Source organism: Ictidomys tridecemlineatus, chromosome 2, assembly GCF_052094955.1.
Source record: "Ictidomys tridecemlineatus isolate mIctTri1 chromosome 2, mIctTri1.hap1, whole genome shotgun sequence".
Lineage (NCBI taxonomy): Eukaryota > Metazoa > Chordata > Mammalia > Rodentia > Sciuridae > Ictidomys > Ictidomys tridecemlineatus.
Window position 1 is genome coordinate 217,397,813 of NC_135478.1, and position 14,902 is coordinate 217,412,714.

The following is a 14,902-nucleotide window of genomic DNA, read 5'->3' on the forward strand; positions in this document are numbered from 1 at the left end:
TGCCTGCATTAAATGAGAGAACAAATTGCTGAGCACAGTTCTTAGCACATCATAAGTCATATAGCTGCTAACTATAGTTATGAATAATCATTTTTACTTGTTTATTAAAGACCAAAGACCCTTTCTGCCTCTGATGCTACCATGGCGCCTATGAAAAACCTTGTGGCAAAGGGGAAAAAAAAAAAAGAAGAAGAAGAAGCATGTTATAAAGTTCACCTTTGAATGCACCCACCCTGCGCAGAAGATGGAATCATGGACACTGCCAGTTTTGAGCAGCTTCTCCAAGACAGAATTGAATAGAAAAGCCGCGAATCTCTGTGGGGTGGTTGTGACCATCGAAAAGAGCAAGAGCAAGGTCATTGTAACACCTGAGGTGGCTTTTTCCAAAAGGTATTTGAAATATCTCACCCCCCCACAAAAAAATTGAAGACTAGTCTACATAACTGGTTGCACAGTCACTAAATGCAGAGAGTTATGAATTACATTACTTCCAGATTAACCAGGATAAAGAAAAGCAGGGAGATGAGGATTAAAACTTTTTTATATGAAATATTTTGTAAGAGTTCTTGAATAAAACTTGGGAACTAAAAATAAAATAAAAAAGACTGTAGAAAGCTTAGAAAAGTAGGATAAAGAAAAAGAGAGGAGCTCATTGGTACAGTGTTTGCCTTGCATGCACAAAGCCCTGGGCTCAATCCCTAGCACACCAAAAGCAGAGAGAGAGAGAGAGAGAGAGAGAGAGAGAGAGAGAGAGAGAGAGAGAGAGAACACGAGAACACACTAGGAGAGCATAAGAAAGAAAATATTTTGCAGAAAGGCACCCAGACCCATGCCAGTGTTGACTGGAAAATGACTATGGGATTTCCTCCACCTTTCTCCTTTGTGTACCTGCAATAGATCTCTATTCACGTCAGATCTAAGCTATTTTATCTGTTTGATTTTAATACTCTACTTGTCCCTAAAACCTCATTTCTTCCACAAGGAATTTTTGTTTCAACCCAGAAATCCTTCTTCCTATTACTACCAATACTTGTCTACCTCCATAGTGCCTGTTCCTTCTCTTCCATGGAAAACAAACTTTGGGGATACTACATTGAATCATTGGCATGCATTGTGGTTTGGATCTAAGAGTCCCTCAAAGGCCTATATTCGAAAGATGTGGTCATCAGCTTGTGGTGCTACTGGGAGGTAATGGAACCTTGAAGAGGTGGGACCTAGTTGGGAGAGTTAAATCATTGAGGATGTGCCCTTGAAGGGGATACTGAAACCATGGTCCCTTCCCCTCTGCTTTCTGACCTCCATGAGGTGAACAGGCTTCCTCAGCCATGATTTACTATCTTGCCACAGGCCCAAAAGCAACAGGGCTTATTGACTATGGAACACTGAAAGTGTGAGCCAAAATAAACCTTGTAAGTTGATTGTCTCAGGTATTTTGACACAGTAATAGAAAACTAATACAACATGCATTAAATGACAGTTATTTATTTTTGTGTAGCACTTCATACTACTTGATCCTCATAATATATAGCCTATTCATCTTGTTAACTAGAGGAAAGAGAGGGCTGGGGATGTGGCTCAAGTGGTAGCACGCTTGTCTGGCATGCATGCGGCCCGGGTTCAATCCTCTGCACCACATACAAACAAAGATGTTGTGTCCGCCGAAAACTAAAAAAGAAAAATAAATATTAAAAAAAACTAGAGGAAAGAGGCTGCCTACAGTTGTACAGCAAAAAAAAAAAAAAAAAAAAAACTAGGAAATTTTATTCTACTGAGCTGGAGGGAAGAGGATAATGTCTGGATTGAAAATATTGCCCAGGGGGAGTAGATCTTGAGGAGGAAATATTTCATTGGTCCTGGGAAAAAGGAAAGCAGAATCGCAGTGGAGAAAGCAGGACCCCAAACTCAAAATTCAGCAGCTTCATTGATGGTCAACCTAGTTATCTTTGCTTCTACCGAGAAGATAAAAATTTTACACTAATGCCGGCCATGGTGGTGCACACCTGTAATCCTAGCGGCTGGGAGACAGAGGCAGGAGGATCACAAGTTCAAAGCCAGCCTCAGAAAAAGTGAGGAACTAAGCAACTCAGTGAGACCCTGTCTCTAATAAAATGCAAAACAGATCTGGGGATGTGGTTCAGTGGCTGAGTACCCCTGACTTCAATCCCTAGTACCAAAAAAGAAAGAAAAAGAAAATTTACACTAATAGCTCTAACAGCTCAAGGTTAAGATATTATTAAAAGAAGACTATCAACATGTTCAATATATTCAATCTAAGTGAGAATATAAGAATAAAACAGTTATGAGAAAGAAATATAGGTGAAGACAAAGTAAATAAGTGACATTAGTAAGGAAGTGTATAAATATGTAGCCTGGCATTATACATCTCAGTATGAGGTTTACAGCATCACAAAGAATTCTTACCAGAAATGTTTAACCTGAATGCAATTGATCCTTTAGACTTAACTTCCAGTTTACAGAAATTCAGGAAAGAGGGCAACAAGTTGTATGAAACTACAAACAAGACAAATCCAAAATGTGAAATATTCCACAAGACTTAGTTTATTTTCAAAAGTTATATGTGTGTGTGCACATGTACGTGCACAGGAACTCATATATGATAAGCACATTAAAGTTGTTAACAACAACAACCAAAAAGACAGGAGAAGGGAGGAACAAAATAAGTCTTAAGAAACAAAATCAAACACAATCCTTGATTCTGATTATAAAAAAAAGTCTATATTAAAAACAATTTGGGAGATACATGAAAATTTTTAATATAACTTGGAATTAGGTAGTATTAAGGAAATATTCACAGTAATGTGATTTTATTTTTAGGACACATGTGCTGAGATTTTTAAAGGGGAAGCATGATGTCAGCACTTGCTTTGAAAGATTCAGCCCAAAAAAGTAGGAGCAAGAGAAAGAGGTCAAGCAAGTACAATACCACTAACATTTGCTAAATCTAGGTCCTAATTAAGAAATTAGCCACCAAAAGGGGTTTGAAATTTTAGTTTTGTTTTTTAATTGCACAAAAGCTGTGAAATACCACTGACTATGTTTCCTCATGGTATAGGAGTTCGGAATTGCTAGTTATCTTTTGCTTAAATATTAAAATGTAGTAAAATGTATAATCATCCTTACTATTCAGGGCTGGTTTATGGGGGAATGCCTTATATTTTCACATGTCTGAGAAAGACTACCTTTAAAGACACTTTTAACAAATACACTAAAAAGACTCACTTTAGCATTTGGTAACAAAAATAAGTTGGGTTGATAAGATTTTATGGTGGTCTTTCATATAAGGCATTGTGCTAGATGCCACAGAGGAAATGAAAGAAATATAAAAATAGTTCCTACTATGAAGCACACAGAGAGCCACAGGGCAGGATTTTCAGAGAACTTAGAGAAAGGGACATTCAATCAAGAGCAAATACAGAATGTCACCGTAGATTCGTATGGAAGGTATCAGGAAGATTCAAACCTAGGATAAGCTGGGCCCTGCCAAAATAAGTTAAGGACAACTAAAAGGATCCTTTAATCTATATTTAGGAAAAGAACAAGAAAGGTATAGGCATGATGCCTGGTGCAGATAATGTAATACTGGTGGGTGATAAGACAAAGCTGCTCAACTTCTATTTTGTTTTCATTTCAGTTATCAGTAGATGTCTTTGAGCTAAGAAGTACTCGCCATCCAAAAAGATGGACATGGAACTCAGTATTGACTTGACCCACTTACTTGTAGCAAGATTGGGCAGACTGGAAATTTTCTCTATTTGAAGTTAGACTACGTTTCCTGAAGGCCAAAGGGAAGTATCAAAATCTGGGCAAACTGGAGGTAGCTGGTGCCAGAGAAACGGACCAAGGTGCTGACACAGGGGGAAGAATGAGTTTGTCACAAAAGTGAAAAAAAGTAAATAAATAAGCTCATTGTCCAAAGGAATAGAAAAACTGGATAACAATGATGCAAAGAAGCACTGGCTCTGGGACTAGAGATAAGAGAGCAAAGATGGGAGAACAGAGCTGGCATTTGTGTGCCAGGAACTCTCCCAGCTGCTCAGTACTTCGCCTCTCATTTAATCCCTGCAGCAACCTGAATGCAAGTGCCATGCTGATCCCTGGGCTCTTCTAATGCAGAAAACAAAACATAACTATTTAAGGGCATGGCTAGAAAGCGCCAGGAGATCTGACCTCAGGTCTACATGACTTTATGGTGGGTCTTTCTTCTGTATGCTGAAAAGGACACAATAATGTAGAATCCAAGACACGATAAACTAGAGAATGTGAGGTGTCCATAGCATCAAGGAGGCCTGTGAGCAGAGGGGACAGCCTCCCTCCTGGGGCTGGAGCTTAGGGGGAGGATGATATTTTGTGTCTAGTTTCTTTCACTTAGCATAATATTTTTAAGGTCCATGCATGTTATAGCATTAACATGGCAGTACTCCATTCCTTCTCATGACTAAATAATATTCCATGATATGAATTTACCCACATTCTGTTTATTTGGTCTTTTTTTTTTTTTTTTTTGGTACTGGGAATTGATCTCAGAGGCACTTGACCACTAAGCCACATCCCTAGCCCTATTTTGTATTTTATTTAGAGATAGATAGGGTCTCACTGAGTTGCTTAGCACCTTGACCATTGCTGAAGCTGGCTTTGAACTCATTATTCCCCTGTCTCAGCCTCCCAAGCCACTGGAATTATAGACTTGTGCCACTGCACCCGGCCCATCTGATCATTATTGGAGTACTTCCACTTTTTGGCTCCTGTGACCACTGCTATGAGGGAGGCCATTTTAAATTTTGCATTAAGAAATTCTTACTTGGGCTGGGGATGTGGCTCAAGCGGTAGTGCACTTGCCTGGCATGTGTGCGGCCCGGGTTCAACCCTCAGCACTACATACAAACAAAGATGTTGTGTCTGCCGAAAACTAAAAAATAAATATTAGGAAATTCTCTCTCTCTCTCTCAAAAAAAAAAAAAAAAAAAGAAAAAAAGAAAGAGAAAGAAAAAGAAAAAAGAAAGAAAAAGAAATTCTTGCTAGCAAAGAAACTTTAAAATACTGTCCCTAGCTAGGCACACTTGTAATCCCAGCAACCTTGGAGGCTGAGACAGGAGGATCGCAAGTTCAAGGCCAGTCTGGCTAATTTAACAAGACATGGTCTCAAAATAAAAAAAAAAAAAAGTTTTCTGGGAATATAGCTCAATGCCACAGTTTTAATCCCCAGTATCAAGAAAAGAAAAATACAGAAAGAAAAAAGAGAGACAGAGACAATATAGCCTGTCTCATCTGCCCCCATCCCCTTACATTACAGATAATATTCTAACATCATTACAGATAATATTCTGCTTCGCCAGATGTGGTAGCACACACCTGCAATTCCAGTAACCCAGAAGGCCAAGGCAGGAGGTCTGCAAGTTCATGTTCAGCTGCAGAAACCTGATGAGATCTTGTCTCAAAATAAAATTTTAAAAAGGTTAGGGGTATAAAGCTTAGAGGTGGAATGCTCCTGGTATTTATTTGGGTACAAATACCAGGTACCACAGGGGGAAAAAAAATCTGCTTTGCTTTCTCCACTCCAGGTACTCTGGCTTTCTTGCTATTCCTGGAACTTACTGGTACACTCCTGCCCCAGGACACTAGCCATTCTGGCTTAGATACTCCCAGATATCCACTTCCTAATCACTTTCCTATCTTTACTCATTTAGTCACTCTCTCAGTGAATACTTTCCTGGCCACCCAACCTTTAACTGTAATACATCATCCCCTGACCACAGGTGACCAAAGGGTCACTTCCTTTGACCTTTGTCCTAATGGAAGTTTCTTTAGAACATACCGCCTAGGATGCAGGTTCCATGAGGACCATTTTTCGTTTGATTTTACTTGTTCAAGTTCTCTGCTGCATCCCAGCGCTGCTCACCTGGGATGTGGTAGCAACGAGTTCTCTTGATCTGTGAGGCTAGTAACCAGGAAATAAAGACAGAAAGTTGTTATGGGTTTGATCTAGAATGTTCCCCCAAAGGCTCATGTGGCGAGGGCTTGGTCCTCAAAGCTGCAATGTTCAGAGGTGGAGGGGCTTTGGGGAAGTGATTGGATCGCAAGGGCTCTGATCAGTGGGTCCATCACTGGATGGCATTATTGGGAAGTGAGGGAAACTCTAGAAGATGGGACCTAGTTGAAGGAATAGGTCCTCAGGGGCATCCCTTGGGGACTGTATCTTGTCCCTGGCCCCTTCCTCTCCCTCTCTCCTCTCCCTGGCTGCCATGAGCCCCCCCCCCCTCTGGGCACGTTCCCGCCATGCCATTCTGTCACAGAGTCTACGTCACCTAAGGTCCAAAGCAGCAAAGCTGGCCAACGATGATGAACTGAATCCTCTGAAAGTGTGAGCCAAAATAAATCTTTCCTCCTTTAAGTTTTTCATGTCAGATATTTTGGTCACAGAGATGAAAAGCTGACTAACACAAAAGCCAAGTTCACTGAGCCATACTGGCTCCAACTGATGCCTCTCTCCTTCATTGCCTTTCTCATTCAACTCAGTTTTAATTATAGAAATGATGCGCACACACAGAGAAGCAAAAACGATCCAGGAAAGTGCAAAATGCAGAGGCAGCTTCATGTTCCCCTCTCCAAACTGCTCCCTCTGTCCCACTCCCCAGAACCTCTCATTGCCAGGATTTTCTGTTTTAAATTTGTATGGTGGTTTTTACAGAACCTGAAATAATTTGTTTATATCTTTATTTCTTGTCAATACCGAATGTGCCTGTTAATTCCCTGCTAAGAAAATGAAGAATTTAATGCCTCTCTAATGCCACCTACATTCCCTACTCAGTTTTTATCAGGTATATTTTAGTTCTTTCTTTCTTTTTTTTTTTAAGCTCTTCTATGATACATTTTACAAGTTCAAATAAATATTAAAACCTTTATTCTAAATTTTTCAAATTCAGGCAGATCCTAATGACCCTCTGCTATGATAGATGAGGATATTGGCATACGTTGCATTTTCTTTTTTTTTTTTCTCACCCACCTCCGATTTCTTTATTAGACTTTGTGTATGAATATGTGTGTGTGTGTGTGTGTGTGTGTGTGTGTGTGTGTGTGTGTGTGCTGTGAATCAAACCCAGGACCTTGCACATGCTAGGCAAGTGTTCTGGCCACATCCCAGTCCTCTAATAATTTTTTTGATCTAGGTTTGGTGTTAAGGAAAATTTCTAAATTCTCAAAATGTCTTCCATTTGCTCCCCTGTTGGGCAAGGAGTTCAGCTGGATGTAGAATTCAGGTTCAAAGTCTTTGCTTCTCAGAACTTGGAAGCAAGGGTTCTTCACGGACATGACACCTGTGCATGAAGGTATCACTGAAGGTACCACTTGTTCGTTCTTTATTCGACTTATTTGCTTCTTTTAAAACACAGATGTTGGCAGTGGTACCTTCAGACAGAAAGTGACTGACAGACAACTGGCATTGGTCACTGAGAATGATCCTGCAGTGCAAGAAGTAAAAAAGACAGTAAGAGACCCTGTGCTAAAAAGGGCCGCACCCTTGGTTAATGAATGCTTTTCTGTCGCCATCTTGAATTTCTTCAGTGATCCCTGTAAATTATTTGAGCTCCACCAATGTCAATGAGTCTAAAATAGATTGACTCTTATTTCTTTGTAGGTGACAAGCTTTCTCTTTCTGGAAACTCTTGATACATGTACACACATCCTCATCCTCATTATCATCATTATTATTGAAATTCTGAATTTTTACCAAGGTATGACTAGATATGGTCTGACTACCCTGTCTTGGCATTCACCAGGCCTTTCCAGTCTAAAATCATTCATTTTATTTTTCACTTTGGGCAAGTTTTTTCCATAGTTTCTTGGATCCCACTCACCACCTTCTCTTCTTCTTTTTCTTTCTTTTTTTCTCTGTGGAAGTTTTATTAGGTGGACGTTGGGCTTCCTTTACCTCCTGCACCTCCACCTTCCTCTCCTATCTTCCATTGCCTTTTTGCATCATGGTCTAGAAGATTGTCCTTGGTTCTACGTAACAAATCACCAATTTGCTCATTCGCTTTGTTCATTCATTATTCAACTTATTTGCTTCTTTAAAAACACAGATGTTGGCAGTGGTACCTTCAGGTTCCCCACCTTTCCCCCACCACCTGCGAGGAAGGGGGGCAGGCTCCTTTTTCCACAATAGCTTGCTCTTGCCACTGGAAGTTTGCTCTCAAGTTTCTCTGACGTCTTTTATCAGAAACAAGACACAGATGCATTTCTCCTGTGTTCCTGAACAGCTCACCTGTCTTCCTCCAGGTGAGCTGTTCTTTGGGGGTTTGTTTTCCGTGTGAGTCCATTTTGTGTTGCTGTTGATTTTTCTCACGTGCCTTTCTTTTCCTCCACATTTCCGTCTCTGGTTCTTTATCTGTAGCTGGGTTGGGTTTTTCTGAGGTTTACCAGTAGGATCCTTCCCTCCAGGAAACCCTGGTGGTCCTTTTCCCTAGGGAGTCCTGACAGGCCTTCCCAGCTCTGACTTGGTGTGGACCTGAGGCTGGCAGGTTGGGAACTCCTCAGTTGCCATGTGAGAGGGTTTTGTCCTGGGAGAGTAGAACCTGGTGTGTTTCTGGCCTGCCTCTCCTGCTTCTCCTCTCCTTCCTGGTGGACTTGCTCTCTGCTCTAAGGCCTGAGTTATTTTCCATTAGGGCACTTCTCTCCCCACCCTCAGTACCCTCACTCCTGGGCCTGTGGCCCATTTTCTTTAGAGAGCAGTTCTAGCCCCACCCTAGACCTGTGGCTCACAGTGTGGTGGCAGACCACAGCGTCAGCAAGACTGGGAACTTACATATGCAAATTTTCAGCTCCACCCAGGACCTATGGAAACTGGGCGTGGGGCTCAGCAATCTGCATTTCAACAAGTCCAAAAAATCTCTGTAGCTCTGCCACCCCAGGACTGCTGGCCCCAAACAAAGCCACTGCTGCCAGCAGCTCTGCTCCTGGGGAGGGGTCTACTACCTCTGGGGCTAATAAGTGGGCCTGACCATTGGTCCATGGCTCACTCCTTTTCTTCAAATGTAGGAACTGGAGCTCAGAGCTTCTCTGAGGTTTTCTGGAGAAGACTCACAATGAATTTTGTGTGGATTCAATCAATCAAATCCTACCTGCTTTTCAAAAAATAGCGTATTTTTAGCTATACCCTTATAATCCCAGCAGCTCAGGAGGCTGAGGCAGGAGGAGCATAAATTTGAGGCCTGCCTTGGCAATTTAGCAAGACCCTCAGTCACTTAGTGAGACTCTGTTTCAAAATAAAAGACTAAAAAGGGCTGGGATGCAGTTCCTGGGGTCAATCCCCAGTAATATAAAAAGAAAAGGGAAAAAAAGGAAGAAAAACAAAAGCAAGAGAGAAAGAAAAGAAAATGAAAAGGAGTTAAAAAATTAAGAAATAAAGAAGAAAGAAACAAACGTGGAGAGTTGGCAAATCCATAGAGAGAAATATTAGTAGCTGCTAAGGGTCAAGGCAAAGAGTGAATGGGAACAACTGCCTATTGGTCATAGTGTCTCTGCTTGGGGTGATCAAAACATTCTGGAACTAGAGAGTAGTGATGGTTACACAACAAAGTGAGTGTACTTACTGCTACAGAACACTCTGATGTGGTTAAAATGGTAAATTTTATGTTATGCATTTTTTACCACAATAACACACACACACACGCACACACACACACACACACACACACACAGAATCCATGGCCTCCATTTGTACAAAGCCCCAAACTTCGTTATTAGCATTTACTCAAGAGTAATGTATTAGAACATTTCCATTTACAAACTTCATGCTTGATATTATTTGACATTAAATAGATGATACCTAAGAAGGAGATTTCTTTTTTTTTTTTTTAATATTTATTTATTTTTTAGCGGACACAACATCTTTGTATGTGGTGCTGAGGATCGAACCTGGGCCGCACACATGCCAGGCAAGCGCGCTACCTCTTGAGCCATATCCCCAGCCCAGAAGGAGATTTCTTAATTTGTGACTTATGAAGACAACAGAAAGGTCTGTTGGAATCTGACAGCTTAATTTTAGCAAGATATTAGATAAAAATGTCTCATTGATTTCTTATGAACAAGGTAGCATAATCAGGACCATACAGAAGGTGGATCCATGGCTGGTTGTTTAATGTTTCCCAAGCAGTGTTAATTGATGGACGTGTACTACCTTGGACGAAGGTCTCCAGTGGCCTTGAATGCTTTCACCCTACCCTTGCAGGTTTGGTTTTTATAGCTTCCATGTGCATCTTGATAGCAAGCTGATCAAAATTATATGATCTGAGGGCTGGGGTTGTAGCTCAGTGGTAGAGAGCTCACCTAGCATGTGTTAGGCACTGGGTTCAATCCTCAGCACCACATAAAAATAAAAAATAAAGGTATTGTGTCTATCTATAACTAAAAAATAAATATTTAAAAAATTATATTATCTGAGATTGGGAAGGAAATGTAAAATTAGATGACAGAATTAAGACTCCAAAAGATTTTGAAAGGTTGGTATCTGGACAGTCTAATAAAATAAGATTTAATTAGGATAAATCTTATTACAAAATACACATAATTCCTCCAAAGCAACTTCCATGATTTTAAGATAGGATGAAGAATAGGGGCTACAGCACTGTGGAGATCCATCCTTCAGCAGAATATGTGGAAATGAACTTGGAGGAGATTATTGAAATGGAAGCATGCATTATCTCCCTAATTAAAACAAACAAACAAACAAACAACGACTGAACCCTGTTCTGTTCTCCAACCAGAAGATGGACATTGAAAAAATAGAACTCATCCTTAAGAGGACAACAGGGCTGGCTCCAAGCCTGGCATCCAAGTGACGTGAGAAATGAGCAAAGGACCTAGAGATGCTCAGCCAGGCAGTCAAGAGGGCTTGGGGGATGACATTACTGTACTTTAAGGGTTATCCTATAGAAAAGGGATTAGGATAAAATAGGGGACCAGAAGTTACACACCCCAAGTTAGATGTGAAAGAAAACTGAACTTGATTCCATAACTTTCCTGATCATGTTCTGGAGCTGCCATTCTCGTTTTTTGGGGTAGGTCAGGATGGGAGGGGGGGTTTGCATATTGATGATTCTACCTTTTCTGATTTAGAATAGTCTCCTGAATATTAAAGCAGTAGCTCATGATGTAAGTTTGGTTAGCTCTGGATGGTCCCCATTTGCCTTGTTTTTTGTTTGTTTTAATGGGGGAGGAGGTAGTGCTGGATATTGAACCCAGGACTGGGCGTGCTAGGCAAATGCTGTACCCTGGGCTACACAGCTACCCCCAACCCTACCCAGATGCCTTCTTGAGCTTTCACCCCCAAAGTCTGTAAAGTTCATGAAGAGTAGGGGGCTTCTGGATCATCCTGAGTCCATGGATAGTTGTCTAAATTACAAGATGGTATCATGTGGCCCCATATCCTGCTGAAGTGAAGAGTTTCTGCAAACAGACTTGCTGTTTCCTCAAGCAACCCTCTAAGAAGCAAAGAGCGGGCTGGGGATGTGGCTCAAGTGGTAGCACACTCGCCTGGCATGTGTGTGGCCCGGGTTCGATCCTCAGCACCACATACAAACAAAGATGTTGTGTCTGCCGAAAACTAAAAAATAAATATTAAAATTCTCTCTCTCTCTCTCTTTAAAAAAAAAAAAAAAGAATTAAAAAAAAAAAAAAGAAGAAGCAAAGAGCAAGCCTTCCTGCCTTAGGATCCCTCAGATCACAAGCAGATTTGATTTCTTATTATTATTATTTGGCTGTGCTGGAGATTGAACCCAGGGCTTTGCTTGTGCTAAGCACGTTCTCTACCAATGAACTACATTCCCAGCTTTGTAGACTCTAAATCATATTCAACTGTGGCAGACCTTTTAAAGAAAATGAAAACAGAATTAAGTAATGAAAATAAATATCTACAAAGGATGATAAAAGAATCAGATTTGGGGGGATACACACTCTTTGATTACATTTAAATTTTTTTTTTTTTTGTAATTGCAGAGGGACAGCATGCTTTTATTTTATTTGCTTATTTTGGTATGTAGTGCAAAGGATTGAATCCAGTGCCTCACCCATGCTAGGCAAGTGCTCTGCCCTGAGCCACAGCCCCACCCTGATTACCTTTTCATATGGCAGTTTTGGAATACCTGTGCTTTTGAGCAGAGTCTCACTATATTGCCCAGGCTGGCTTCAAACTCTTAATCCTCCTGCCTCAGCTTCCTGTGAGGCTGGGAGGAACACCCTATTTTCTTTAGAGAACAGAAAGATAATTCAGTCTTTCCCCTATGATGATTCATTGTTTTTAATGTATATATTTTTTTAGTTGTGGGTGGACACAATACCTTTATTTTATTTTTATGTGATGCTGAGGATCGAACCCAGTGCCTCATACATGCTAGGCAAGCGCTCTACCACTGAGCCACAACCCCAGCCCAATGATTCATTTTTTAAAATCTTATTTATAACTTAGAAAAGTTTCTTCCAATTCCACAAATCATTAGTAGAAATGTCATATAAATTTTTAGGATTACTGTTAAACCTGTTTAGTTTCCTTCAAACATGAGCTGTGAGATTTCCAGGCAATTCCAATTTTCTTGCGCAAGAACTAATCTTCCAATTATATGACACAAAATAACCAGTTCATTGTTACTATCCCCATTGTAATGTCATATTGTCAGTTTTAGTTGTTTTAATTAATGTCAATATTTTGAGTTAATAATGAAAACTAAAACCTTTTCCCAATATGCTTATGTAATTCTAATTATTAATTGGAGTATCAGAAATTTAAACCTATTCTTTACTCCTGTTCAAAGTAAATCTCTTGGGCTGGGGATGTGGCTCAATCGGTAGCACGCTCTCCTGGCATGCATGTGGCCCAGGTTTGATCCTCAGCACCACATACAAACAAAGATGTTGTGTCCGCCGAAAACTAAAAAATAAATATTAAAATTCTCTCTCTCTCTTTAAAAAAAAAAAAAAAAAAGTAAATCTCTTCCTCTTCATGAAATAATACTTCTGATGTGATCAGAATGTTTTTCATATCACCATTTCTGTCAAAATAATTTACATTTTCTCACTTATTTGTATTTTTAACTTTCATCTTCTATTAACGCTGATTTGAATTTTCTCTTAGATATTGCACAAATATATTTAAAGTTGACAAAAGAAGGTCCCATGTGTATACACACAAATGAGGATTCCATTATTTCTCATTTTCTTATATGGAGATGTTCAAAGCATTTTCCAAATTGCAGTTTAAGTGGTAGATTCAAGCTTTAAAAACACCACCACTCCCGTCAGTGTAGACCATCTCCAGAATGGCCTCCAGTGGTATCTGCCTCAGGTGAGCTGGACACAAAGCCTTCTAACTAGGTCACTTTAAACTAAGAGGCTACAGCAGACATGAGGGGATGCCACTTGGGAGATTAGGTTAGAGAAAGAATATGGCCTCCATCTTGCTTTCTTCTCTTCCTCTTTAACTTCCTCACGCTGATGGAGACTGGCTGCCTTGTTGGGAGCTGCCTCAGGGAGAGCCCTACACAGCGAGGAACTGAAGGCCTCCAGCCAACAGTCGGTGAGGAACTGAGACCCTCAGAGCCACAGCCATGAGGAACTGAATGCTCTTGAGTTGACAGAACTTGGAAAAGCATCCCCACCTGGGGTCAGACCCCTCCAGCCCAGATTCCTGACCTGAGGAAACTGCAAGGTACTAAGAGTTTTCTGTTGAACTGCTAAGTCAGGGAGTTACTTGTAATGTAGCAGCAGGTAACTTGTCAACTTTCTCTCACTGACGAAATACCTGAGAAAACCAACTTGAGAGGAAGAAAGCTTCATTTTGGCTCAGTATCACAGGTTTGGGTCTTGGTTGCTGGACCCACTGCAGTGAGCCAATGGTATCCACCTCTGGTGTTGGTACTCTTATTCAGGCAAGGAAGAACATCACAGTGGGGGTGGAGCAAAAGCCAACTCTCTGGGTGGCTGAGAAACAAAGAGCAGACATCGCCAAGGACCCTGCAAGGGCACATGCCAATAACCTACTTCCTCCCGTGAGGCCCCTCCTCCTAAGGTCTCCACCACCTTGATAGCACCATCGCCTGGGAACCAACTTTGAGGCCTCAGAGGACAATTAAGACCCAAACCTAACATACCATCCAAAATAAAAATTTGAGGATTGAACCCGGGGTGCTTAACCACAGAGCCACATCCCCAGTCCTTTTTTAATTTTTTATTTTGAGACAGGGTCTCACTAAGTTGTGTGTGACCTCACTGAGGCTGGCTTTGCACTCAAAATCCTCCTGCCTCAGCCTCCTGAGCCACTGAAACTAAGGTGTGTACCACTGCCCCCTGCCCCAAATATTTTTAATATGTAGGCATTGATAATTTGATACACTAAATTACCCCAAGTCACTAAGCATAATATTGACAGTTAAAAACTTTCACTTGACTGCGCACTGATGGGAATCAAAACCTCTGGGCACAAATTTACACATCTTAAGACTGAAAGAATTTGCCTCAGACTAGTTTTAGGCTTCCTTCTCTTAAAAAAATCTTTTTTCTCCTCCGCTGCTCACATAATTCATTTCAAATGACTAGCTTTTTTGTTGTTATCATTAGTACTGGGGACTGAATCTGGGGCCTTGCACACACTAGGCATGTGCTCTATTACTGATCTACAGCCCCAGTCCTTAAATTCCTAACTCCTGCCCTAAAACAGAGTGCACCAACAAATTGGGCAGTAGCAGCACTCCTGGCCTACGTGGTGTGCTGGTGGCTCTCTCCAGCTCTTGAGAGACAATGGTCAGCTGGTCAGGAGTTTGGGGAGCCATCTGTTAAACATTTTGTTTTTAGTATTATTTATTTAATTATAAATTTATATGATTTAATTTTTACATTT

At 40.8% G+C, this 14,902-nt stretch overlaps 1 pseudogene; it reads left to right on the forward strand.

Annotated features, from left to right (window-relative positions):
- The first annotated feature begins 141 nt into the window (after positions 1–141).
- Positions 142–1,732, forward strand: LOC101969792 (large ribosomal subunit protein eL22 pseudogene; annotated as a pseudogene).
- The last annotated feature ends 13,170 nt before the right edge of the window (positions 1,733–14,902 follow it).